The sequence below is a fragment of the Podarcis gaigeae genome (genome assembly GCF_964106915.1).
Source record: "Podarcis gaigeae genome assembly, chromosome: 3".
Lineage (NCBI taxonomy): Eukaryota > Metazoa > Chordata > Lepidosauria > Squamata > Lacertidae > Podarcis > Podarcis gaigeae.
In genome coordinates this window covers 98865702-98875095 of record NC_139680.1, presented here as the reverse complement: position 1 = coordinate 98875095, position 9394 = coordinate 98865702, and positions in this window count along the sequence as shown.

Here is a 9394-nt window from a genome sequence, read left to right as displayed (position 1 = left end):
TTGGACAACAGATTCCTGCATTGCAAGGGATTGGGTTCAATGGTCCTCCTGTTCCTTGCCAACTCTTCAGTTTCTACGATTCTGTGAATTCCCTACATGGCTGCTGCCATCATTGTGTGTCTAACTGCATGGACCCAAACCAGAAAGGTCCAGAGGTCTGTTGTTGTTTTGCAAAGTTGCTATTTGGAACCATGAAGAATAGGGGACTTAAAGGTTGTGGACATGTGTGCATGTCAACCTATGAATACTGGGGTTGAAATAGGTTTCTTTCCATCCAGTGTCCTACATTTTCTAGGGCATTTCCTTCTTTATCCCATGCCCAACACCATAGGAGCATTGTTTCTATCTAAAAAATGCAACACTTTATATTATAAATTAAACTGGCCATAAAACATACCTCTTAAATAAATAGACTTATGCTTTTAGATAGTTTATAATGACTACCCAAGCAACTTTTTATACACAGCAATAATGGCACACAGATACCTTCAGTTTTCCTACCCAATATGCTTCAAATTATAATGTATGTTAAGCCAACAATAAAACAGACCTCTCAAATAAATATAATTATGTTTTTAAATAGTTAAAAATGATTACCCAAAGAACTTTTTATAAACAGCAATAAATGTGCACAGATCTCCTCATTTTTCCTACCTATAAATCAGTTACCCATTTACCAGTGTTCATGTTATTGTTGGATACAGACCATACTTTATAAGCAACAAAAAGGAATTAGTAATGAATTCTATCGCACTGCGCACAGAGCTCAAATCCCAAGCAGTGTTGTGAAAATGGAAAGAGCACAATCAATACCTGTGTTCTAGAAAAACTCCATAGCACTTCCCCCATCAGGCTAGGCTCCTCCTGGTGTTATCTGGCTCAAACTCTTTGAGTTCCTCCCACTCCTCCTTGGGATCAGACCATCTCCTCGAAGAAAGCCCCATGGGATTCTTGACAGTTTTGGACCACAATCTCCCATCATTCCTGACCATTGGCCAACCAAAACCTCGAAGGGCACTCGATTGGGGAAGGTAGCTAAATGTATATAATGAAAATTCAAAGTTAGTACACTTTGAATATAACTATTAGAAATTGCACATCCATATAGCCAAATAATAAGCAGTTAAAAAGAAGTGCAATGGATGCTTACTGACCCCCCCCCCCCCAAATCTCCCTTTGCACTTTGGTGGTCTCTGAGCTCCACCAATTCCCTGGCAGGCTTCTTGCTCCTAATGTATGTTTTGAAATACTTTAGCTGGTCACTCCTCAGATTCTTGGCCCGCCTGCTGTTGTAACATGCCAGAATATATGTTCCCATCGTTGTTTTCCCTCCATCATTTGGATAGCTCTTTACATCTAAAAAATATGACTTTAATGTTGCAGAAATATGACTTTAATATAATGCTCTGCTCCAACAGGCATTTTCATCATCTTATCATGGATCCATCTTTCTGTTTCCCCGGGATTTCATCTTTCATGACTGTGCTATTATGTTGACTTTCTGACGACGTGCGATTGTGTTTGGCCAGCTTTTTGCCTTCTCAGTCAGCCCTTACATCAGGAGTGGGGGGAAATTGCTCCCTGCCGCAATGTTGTTGGATTCTAACTCTCTTCAACATCTAACTCAATCAACATGGCCAATCATAGAATCATATAATGGTAGAGTTGGAAGGGACCCTGAGGAAAAGTTTTAAAGGACTATTTGATACAACCTTTGATGGAGGTTTGCAACCAGATAATGGAGGGAGGGAGGGCACCGGAAACGTGGAAAGAAGCTTTCATCACATTGGTACCTAAATCAGAGACTGAAAAGACCCAACTTAAGAACTACCGCCCCATCTCACTCCTAAATGTGGATTACAAACTTTTTGCAGATATTTTGGCAAATAGACTTAAAAAAGTACTAAATGAAGTGATTCACAAAGACCAGGCTGGCTTTCTCCCTGGTAGGCATTTGTTTGACAACACAAGAAACATTATTGACATTTTGGAACTTCTACAAACAAATCTGAATACCAGAGCGGTTTTGATTTTTGTTGATGCAGAGAAGGCCTTTGATAATATTTCTTGGATGTTTATGAAGAAAAATTTGGAAGGGATGGGAGTGGGGCGGGGGTTCGAAAATGGTATAGAAGCAATCTACACAGAACAAAAAGCTAAATTGATAGTAAACAATGTGGTGACAGAGGAGTTTAAAATTGAAAAAGGGACACGCCAGGGGTGCCCTCTATCCCCCCTATTGTTTATTTCAGTCCTGGAGGTGTTGCTAAATATGATTAGAAAGGACCGGTTGGTTCAGGGAATTGAGGTCGGAGTGAAACAATATAAATTGAAAGCATTTGCAGATGACTTGGTATTAACACTTCAGGAACCAGTCTCCAGCACTAAAAGAGTGTTAGAATTAATTTCTGATTTTGGTCGGGTGGCGGGGTTTAAGTTAAATAAGCAAAAAACCAAGGTTTTAGCAAAAAATTTGACAGTTACAGAAACAGATGAGTTCTCTAAAGAAACGGAGCTGAATGTGGTTAAAAAAGTAAAATACCTAGGGGTGTACTTGACCTCCAAAAATTTGAATTTGTTTAAAGATAATTATGAGAAATGCTGGTCAGAAATCAAAAGAGACTTGGATATATGGTCAAGATTGAAACTTTCCTTGTTAGGCCGAATAGCTGCTGTAAAGATGAATGTATTGCCGAAAATGTTATTTTTGTTTCAGGCCCTACAGATCGTGGACAAGGTGGAATGTTTTGGAAAGTGGCAGAAGGATATTTCTAAGTTTGTTTGGCAGGGCAAAAAGCCCCGAATAAAGTTTAAAATATTAACTGATGCGAAAGAAAGAGGGGGATTTGCCCTGCCAGACTTGAGGCTATATTATGAATCTGCAGCCTTCTGCTGGTTGAAAGATTGGATTTTATTGGAGAACACTGATGTCCTGGATCTGGAAGGGTTTGACAATGTGTTTGGGTGGCATGCATATTTGTGGTATGACAAGGTTAAAGTGCACAAATTGTTTAAAAACCATATTGTCAGAAGAGCAATTTGGAGGGTCTGGATAAAATACAAAGACTTATTGGAGAGTAAAACTCCGAGGTGGCTCTCACCGGTGGAGGCCAAGGCTCGTAAGAGACCCAACATGGAGGCCCATTGGCCTAAATACTGGGAAATAATTGAAAAAACTGGAGACAATTGGAGGTTGCTAAGTTTGGAGAAATTGAAAACTAAGGTACGAGATTGGTTGCACTATGCGCAAATTCAAGAGGTATTTAAAATAGATAAAAAAGTTGGATTCCAGGTGGAAAAATCGAAACTAGAGACTGAATTGTTAGAGCCATACATTTCGAGAATGTATAACTTGCTGCTTAAGTGGAATACACAGGATGAGACAGTCAAATCCGCTATGATAAAATGGGCTCAGGATGTGGGGCATAACATTATGTTTGCAGACTGGGAAAGGTTATGGAACACCGGTTTGAAATTCACGGCATGTACTGCCTTGAAGGAAAATATTATGAAAATGGTATACCGGTGGTACATGACCCCAGTCAAGTTAGCCAAGATATATCATCTGTCTGACAACAAATGTTGGAAATGTGGAGAGGCGGAAGGGACATTCTTCCATCTCTGGTGGACCTGCCCGAAAGTGAAGGCCTTCTGGGAAATGATCCATAATGAACTAAAAAAGGTATTGAGATTTACCTTACCTAAAAAACCAGAGGCCTTCCTTCTGGGCATGGTGGACCAGAGAGTGCTTAAGAAGGACAGAACCTTTTTTATGTATGCTACCACAGCAGCAAGGATCCTGATTGCAAAATACTGGAAGATACAAGATTTACCCACGCTGGAGGAATGGCAATCGCAGTTGATGGACTATATGGAACTGGCTGAAATGACTGGCAGAATCCGAGACGCGGGAGAAGAAACAACTGAGGAGGATTGGGAAAAGTTTAAGGACTATTTGAAAAAACACTATAAGTTGTATGAATGTTAAAAAAAAAAAAAATGCACCTTTCAGGAAATTCTAGCTTCAGCAAATGTAAGTTATTGGAATGAAAATTAAGACACAAGAATTCAGAGGTAAAATAATGAAATAACTTTATTGTGTTTAATATAAAACATATAAGAATTGAGTGACAGTAAAATTGAAAATAGGGAACATGATAAAATGGAAGTTACAATAAGTTTTGAAATAAGTTAACAAATTGCTGATGCCTTATAAGACAGAGAACGCAGGGTTCGGAGGATGAGAGGAAGTCCTAAAGGTTAGATGGAAAAAGAATATGGAAATTTGTTATTTATATCTCTCTTTCATATAACCACTCTTTATTCTTTTTTCTGTATCTCTGTATCTTTAAAAAAGCAATAAAAAATGTATAAAAAAAAAAAAAAGGAAGGGACCCTGAGGATTATCTAAGTCCAACCCCTTGCAAGGCAAAAATATGCAGCTGTCCCGTTTGGGGATCAAACCTGCAACCTTGGTGTTATCAACACCGCACTCTAACCAACAGAGCTATCCAGTTGGTCAATGGTCAGGGATGATGAGACTTGTAGTCCATCAGCATGTGGAGGACCATAGGAGTTTCCTCTCCTGCCTTAAAGGATCTTTAAAAACTAGTGATATAAAGTGAGGGTTTATACCAAGATTGTAAGGGTTTTTAACTTGGCCTTGCATCATATGCAACCATTCAACAAGAAGCCCAACAAAGAGCTTATTATGAGTGACTATTGCGCTCGTGCCTTGTTTGAGAGCTTCTCACAGGCATATTCTCTTAAATAATAACCTGAATAAAATTGGATCACACCAACTAATCAATGGTATATAAAAAAATGGGGGATCAACTGCAATAGTCACATTTCAAGGAATTCATGTGACCCTCAAAATGTATAGGATGACTAGGTCAGCTCTGTGTGTGAACCTGTAATTTTTTTGTGGGGGAGCAGGGAGAATCTTGAACTCAAAACAGGTGGATGAAGCCATTACCGGGGGTTGGGGGGATAAACTTATATATAGTTATTGTAGACAGCTGCAAGAAGAATTTCAGTGATCCAGAGCCATATAGCTTTTGTTATGTGATTACATTCCTTTCCAGCGGACAGCTGTTATGCATCATTTGTGCCCACGCCATACAAGGCAGAATTCAGTGCAGATTGATGTTATCAGTCCCAGTTTGAGGATATAACTTTGGTGATCCCAGAGCTCATGAGGCAACACGTTCTCTCTCGTAAATGAAGCACAGTGTTGCTGTTCCTCATTTTCTTGCCTGCAAACAAATGAGTATGAAAAAGTACTATTGTGAAGGCATAAAGGCACCCCACCCCATATTTAAACTACTACTGCTGCTGATTCTTTATTAAATTTATATCCTGCTCTTCATCTGAGGATCACAAGGGGATTTACAGTATACCCATTTACCTCTCAACCCAAGATGCATGGGACTCTGCAGCTCCTGTAGAAACTACAAGTCCCAGGCTGCTTTGGGTGAAACAACTGTCTGTGATTTGTCACTCCATTTTCAGAGGCTGCTCATATGCAGAGGCACCATCTTCTTATTGAGGAGGCCCGATGCGACATCCGGACGTCACACGTGCAACGTTGCATGACATCACGGGGAGCCAGGGCGGAGCTGAACACCCTCTGAATATTGAGAGGGTCCAGCAAAGAATGTGTCAGTCGCTGCTGCTTCCACCATGGCAGCCACAACCGTTGCGTGATCCTTGGAGGCCAGATCTACATGCATGACACACATACATACAGATACATACACAGGCACACAACCTCCAATCCTAAGCAGATTCATGCAGTCTGATGACTGGAAAGGGCACAATTTGCAGCCTTGCCAAGGCACTAGCCTTTGCCCACCTCAGCACTGTATCTTTTTGTCAGCCCAAAATCTGAGCAGTCTTAGGGGGGCAGAAAGTTTTGCTGGGGAGGGGTGCTGAATCAGGTCCCCGAACTGGTGGTTAGCCACTGCTGCTATCTGACAACCAGTAGCAGCAGCTGGCAAGGTGAACTACTTTCTAGGTCTTCCAGGCTGACCATGTAATTGAGTACTTTCAGTCTGGCTCCAAAAGGATTCTGCTGTCCAACCCATTATCTGTTTGGACCATGTTGGCTGAGAAGAGAGCCAAGAAGCAACATGGATTCAACAGAAGTTCTGTGCGCAAGACCTTCCCTAGGGGGCTACGCAGGGAGGTTGACATCATGCTTGTTTACACAACTATTAAAGCATTGGTGGGGGACATGTGGCCCTCTAGATGTTACTCCACTATAACTCCCATCATTCCTATCCAATGGCTGTGCTAGCTGGACTTGATGGGAGTCATAGGAGCAACTCCCTGGGACCTTGGGTGCCCGAGCCCCCACAAAATTCCCTATGAAGGGGCCGGGCACCCACAAATTTTGGTGCAAGCGCCATGCATGCTACATGGCAGCCACAGCCTCGGGCACCCACAGTTACAGGGCCAAGCTGGCACTCCTGATGGGAGTTGTAATCCATCTAAGTAGGGGTGGTGAGGCATTGTGCAAACAGCAAGAGTAGAGAAGCACTTTCTGAACACACTTGACATCTGCAGTGGCTGAAATGCATTTGAAACCCAAGAAATGGCAGCGTTCCAAAAACTGCTGAGAAAAATATGCAATTCGGCGGTAATCAACCAAGTAAGGATTATAGTGACAATATAATTTTCCTCGTTTCATTAGATGAGTCACTTGGGACCCTTCTTGAATATTTTTGGGTGTGGAGCACAGTTGATTCTTAGAACTTTCCATCCTGTGAACCTCCCCTAATCTTTTAATATGTTCAGTTATTCTTTCCTCCTCGCTTCTTTGCTTCTGTAGCCTTTTTAGCCATTCCATTCAACACAGTGGCATTTGTCTAGACTTTTTCAACTGGAAGGGCAGGTCTTTGCTTGAAAAGGACTGCCCTTTGCAGACTTTGACTGCAATGCAAAAGTCTAGAGGCTAAATCTAGCAAGCTTTGCCATTAAGTAAGTAGGAGGCCAGATGAGAGCATAAGAAGAGCCTCGCTGGATTAGGCCAAAGGCCTATCAGTGCCTTGTTTCTGACAGTGGCCAACCAGATGCTGATAGACATTCATGAGCAGAACATGAGGGCAGCAGCCCTTTCCTGCTCTTATACCCCAGCAACTGAAAATCATGGGTATACTGTCTTTGATGCTAGAGGTGGTATACAGTCATCATGAGTAGTAGCTAGGGGTGAATGTTCATTTCAGTTCTTCAAGTTTCTAATTTTTCCAGTCTTCAATTCATTTCTGCAGCGACTTGCATTTTTAAAAAAAGCATCCTGCAAATTCACCAACATTTTTTGCATGACAAAAAAAATTCCTTCCAGTAGCACCTTAAAGACCAACTAAGTTAGTTCTTGGTATGAGCTTTCGTAGTGTGCATGCACACTTCTTCAGATATTTTTTGCATGAATTACTCCTAATAAACATATCTTTGTGTGCAGTGACTCATCTACACGTTTTTGCAAAGTGGTTTCCCCTAATACAGCACATTTTTGTATGTTAGTTTTGACAATATATGCATTTTAACGCACACTTTACCCAAGCATATGCATTTTTGCACACCCCTCTTGGCTGGAGGATTGCATTGCAAAATTCAGAGTAAATGTGAATTTCAAAGGACGAATGTGGGTTGGTTTAGTTTAGTTTAGTTTATTATTTGAAATGTAGGAATTTGGTATGTTCAGCTTTGAAGGAAAACTGAATTGAATTTCTTCCTCGTCTCTACTAGTAGCCATTGATGGCTGTTTCCTTCATGGTAATGTCTAAAGCCATCCAAATTGGTTGGCAGCATCTTGTCGCAGTGAATTCCGTAGAACTATGCACTATGTCAAAGTTCTTCCTTTGACCTGTTCTTAATCTCCCACCGTTTCACTTCATGGGATTGCTGAGTTATAGCATGATGAGAACGGGAGAAAGCGCCTCCTTTTCCCCATGTCGTGCATAATTCTAGGCACCTCTATCATGTTACTCCATCACCATTCTTTCCCTAAAACTAAATAACCCCTCACACTGTCGCCTTCCTTCATAGGACAGTTCCTCCAGCCCCGGATCAGCTTATTTTATTTTTTTGCCAAATCATATTTATTGATTTTCCAGATGTTAACGAATCAACCACAGATTCATTATATCGTTTTAGCTGCCCTTTTCTGCACCTCTTCCAAACTGACAATATGCTTTTAAAGATTTGGCAATGAGAATTAGGTCCCTTGGCCCATTCTGGGCACCAGAATTCTTGGAGTCACCATCCCATTTTAGCTGTCAAGGCACCAGCTGTCCATCAGGAAGACAGACTGTACAAGATTCCCAGTGGTATAATGAACCTCTAGCTTTCTGCAAGTTGCCTTCACTCTTTTGGGAACAGAAGAGCATCTTTTGGTGCCTGGTTTATATATATATAAAACCTTTAAATTCCATGATATTTTCTCCTTTTTCTAGTGTTGTGGGTGGTGTGTGTGTGTGTGTGTGTGTGTATCAGGTGCACTGTTTTCAAGTGCTCTTTATCTCCCTAGACTCATCATCCTCTTTAGAGGCTAAATTAAAACAGTCCCTTCTGGTCTCTCTCCTCATAAGGCAAGCCCTTGGGACAGAGCACTTTCATTGCCCTCCTCTTGACCTTCCTTTTTTTGGATAAGTCCTTTTTTTAGAGCGTCGTTATCAAGAATGTTGTAGCACAACAAAGACATTTCAGGGCAAGAGGTCCTCCAGCGGCAGCGGTCTGGGATACTGGGAACTTAAAAAGGCACAATGTAGATGATCGAGGATTGGATTTCCCAACTCACTCCGTCTCTCTTTGCTTTAAAGCAGCTGCATAACTCGATTTTGAGCAGAGCAACAGCTATGGGGGAAGGGGTACTTAACCCTTTCCCCTTGTTCCATTTTCACTGTGAAAATCAGCCCCCTTCCCCCAGTTACTATTAGCTTTGCTCTGGGTGGGGGTGGGGGGGTGGGGGCGGAATTACAACTAAGCACACAAATGCATGGTGGAGCTGATAGTTTCTAGGGGAGGGGACGGTTTAGGTCAGGAAAATGAGATTGGGGAAAGATGAACACTCTTTTCCCCAGGCACTTTTGAAAGCAAAAAGTTGGGAGATTCAGTCATAGATTTCTTGTGACAGGGAAGGGCCATCCTCTCCTGTTCTGCCTCTCCCATTCCCGTTCCAGAGCTGCAATTCCCTGAGGATTGGTTTGAGGGAAGGAGGATTGGTCTGAGGAATGCCAGAGTGCCTTCCTGGAAGGCCAGTTTTTGCCCGAGAATGCTGCCTTGTCAGCATCCTTGCTTGGCACTGCCCAGCCAAAGAGAGGGACAGAAACGCTTCAATGACTCTCCTGCTTGTCCCCACCTCCCGGGTCAGATATGACTTGGGAGCAGA